Below are 3,386 nucleotides of genomic sequence, written 5' to 3'. Positions count from 1 at the left end.
GCCACACTCTTGTCTCAGGTTTTTAGAGTTTATATGTTTTTGAGAGAGAGAGAGAGAAGGAAAGAGAGAGAGCACACCAGAGAGGGGCAGAGAGAGAGAGAGAGAGAGAGAAAATGTTGAACGGACTCCTGCTGTCAGCACAGAGCCCGATTCAGGGCTCAAACGCATGAACTGTGAGATCATGACCTGAGCCAAAACCAAGAGTCACACACTCAATCAACTGAACCACCCAGGCACCTCAGAAATATGCTTAGAAATTTTACTCCAAGGAAGCACTTTGTTCTTGTTTTCTGCTCTGTGGTACTTCACAGTAAATCCAAAGCCTATGTGAGACAAAGATGAATAATAATTTAGAATTAATTTATTTTACATGACCCTCATTTTCTAAAACACAGCTTCCTCTATATCCCAAATGGTACATAATAAATAATTTAGAGTTAAATAGAGCATTGACTCTGCATAAAATGAAGATAAAGTCGGTTCTCTTGTGTAGAGGAGCTAAGAGATATCATCTGCTATTGATTGCTTCTAAAATATTAAGGATATCCAGAATACATGAATGGAATAAACTTAGGCAAAGGATAGAATTATTTTTCCTTACAAAAATAACTGTTCTCTAAATTGTTCCATGTTCTGAGGGAAAAACCTAAGCCTTTCACTTGAAAGGCATGGTTTTTCAGTTGGTTCTTATTCTTGGTCATGCCTGTTTATACCTTTTAGTCAAGAAAATTGCAATTGGAATATTGGGGAAGGACATGAGGTAATTATTGTTAAAGGATAATTTTTCCTTTTGATTGATTCTTTTCATGGAGAGAATAGAATCAAAGAAGTAAACCCATTCACAGAGATTCAAACATAACCTAAATCAATTCTCTGACATCAGGTTGAGGATACCAAGATAAAATTATAGGTAGTTAGTGGCTAAGGATAACCAAGTCAATATTGATGACGTCAGAAGTGGACTACATTATATCTCTGAATTGATTTGGTAAAAAAAAGTTTTTGGAAAAATTTGTTTATCCTATTAGGTAACTGTAGCCTATGACACCATCAGGATTACTAAAAGCATAAAATATGTAGATATATTTTAGGGGATGATATAGCAAAGAATAAATTAGGAATGCATGTGGATATATGTTTTCCAACTATATATAGTAGTTAATTGATAGATGATAAATGCATAGGTAGGTATACATATGTGCTTAGAATTAAGTAAATAATTACACTATGAATATTATCCATTTGTAAGAATTAAATTCCTTGAAACAAATTGGCATGCTGCTATATTTAAAATGCCTATAGCATTTAAGTTGGCACTTAGAAATAACATCTGAAAATGAAATATCAGTTGCAAAGTAAATTAAAAATGAAATTTTACTTTAGTATTTTTCCTATAAGCCTTTAGCCCAAAAGAACAAAACTGGCATACCTGTGTTGGAATTCTGTTTTAATAGCTATCTTCTAAGAGCATTGAACAGATTTAGCACGTAAAAGAGGGATAAAAGACCAGGATAATACACTGAGTAGATTACAAACAGGAATAACTTCACATAGGCATGAAGGAAGAACAAATAATTTTATATAGTTTTTTAAAAATAATCTCTATGTCTTACATGGGACTTGAATTCACAGCTTGTGCCCTGAATTGTGTGTTTCACCAACTGGATGGAGCCAGCCAGACACTCCAAGAACAAATATTTTAAGGCTGAATATTATTTACCTTTTTATACTAAAGATGAAAATATCTATAGCTCCAGTATTGTGAAAGTTCATTATAAACCTCATTAGAGATGGTTTTTGTTATTTTCATTCTTCAAGAGGAAATCTCCAGAGAAAACCCATAATCTCCCACTGTATTTAATTTTTTTAAATTTAAATTCCAGTTAGTTAACACACGGTGTAGTATTAGTTTCAGGTGTACAATATAATGATTCAACACTTTGTCCATACAACAACCAGTGCTAATCACTACAAGTGCTCTCCTTAATCCCCATCACCAAATAACCCATGCCCCCAAGCTCCTCCCATCTGGTAACCATCAGTTTGTTCTCTATAATTAAAAATCTGTTTCTTGGTTTGCCTCTTTCTTTTCTCAGCTCATTTGTTTTGATTCTTAAATTCCACATATGAATGAAATTATTTTGTATTTGTTTTTCTCTGATTGACTTAACTTCGCATAGTGTAATACACTCTAGCTTCCATCCATGTTGTTTCAAATAGCAAGATTTCATTCTTTTTTATTCCTGAGTTATATTCCATTGTATATATACCACATCTTCTCTATCCATTCATCAGTCAACACTAAGGCTGTTTCCATAATTTGGTTACTGTAGATAATACTGCTATAAACATACATTAAAGGGTACATGTATGCCTTTGAATTAGTGTTATGGGTAAATACCTAGTAATGCAATGGTTGGTTCCCAGGGTAGTTCTATTTTTAACATTTTGAAGAACCTCTCTGCTGTTTTCCAGAGTGGCTGCACCCAGTTTGCATTCCTATCAATAGTGGGGTGTTCCCCTTTCCCCACATACTCACCAATACCTGTTGCTTCTTGTGTTTTTGATTTTAACCATTCCAACAGATGTAAGGTGACATATCATTATTGTTATGATTTTTATTTCCCTAATTATCAGTGATGTTAAGCATCTTTTCATATGTCTTGGCTGTCTGGATGGCTTCTTTGGAAAAAAATGTCTATTCGTGTCTCGTGCCTATTTTTTTAAATGTCTGTTTATTTTTGAGAGAGAGAGACATACAAACATACACACAGCATGAGCAGGAGAGGGCAAAGGGAGAGAGGGAGACACAGAATCTACTACAAAGCTGTCATCATCAAGACAGTATGATATTGGCACAAAAACAGACACATAGACCAGTGGAATAGAATAGAGAACCCAGAACTGGGCCCACAAATGTATGGCCCATTAATTTTTGACAAAGTAGGAAAGAGTATGTGATGGAAAAAAGACTGCCTCTTTAGTAGGTGGTGCTGGGAGAACTGGAAAGCAACATGCAGAGGAATGAAACTAGACCACTTTCTTACACCAGACACAAAAATTAACTCAAAATGGCTGAAGGACCTGAATATGAGACAGGAAACCATCAAAACCCTCGAGGAAAAAGTAGGAAAAAACCTCCTTGACCTCCACCGCAGCAATCTCCTACTTGACACATCGACACATCCTTAAAAGCAAGGGAAATTAAAGCAAAACTGAACCCTTGGGACTTCATCAAGATAGAAAGCTTCTGTAAGGCAAAGGAAACAATCAAGAAAACGAATAGGCAACCAACAGAATGGGAAAAGATAGTTGCAAATGACATATCAGATAAAGGGCTAGTCTCTAAAATATACAAGGAACTCACCAAACTTCACACCCACAAA

General features: G+C 35.1%; 1 long non-coding RNA gene across 1 annotated transcript in view; it reads right to left on the bottom strand.

Moving 5' to 3' along the window:
• Positions 1-249: 249 nt before the first annotated feature.
• Positions 250-3,386, bottom strand: part of LOC115287752 — a 34,881-nt gene continuing 31,744 nt past the window's right edge. Inside the window, exon 3 of the long non-coding RNA XR_003906628.1 lies at positions 250-323. This is a non-coding gene — a long non-coding RNA (uncharacterized LOC115287752). The remainder of the gene's footprint in view (positions 324-3,386) is intronic.

This window comes from Suricata suricatta, chromosome 3 (genome assembly GCF_006229205.1).
Source record: "Suricata suricatta isolate VVHF042 chromosome 3, meerkat_22Aug2017_6uvM2_HiC, whole genome shotgun sequence".
Classification (NCBI taxonomy): Eukaryota; Metazoa; Chordata; class Mammalia; order Carnivora; family Herpestidae; genus Suricata; species Suricata suricatta.
This window is presented reverse-complemented; position numbering and strand designations above follow the sequence as displayed.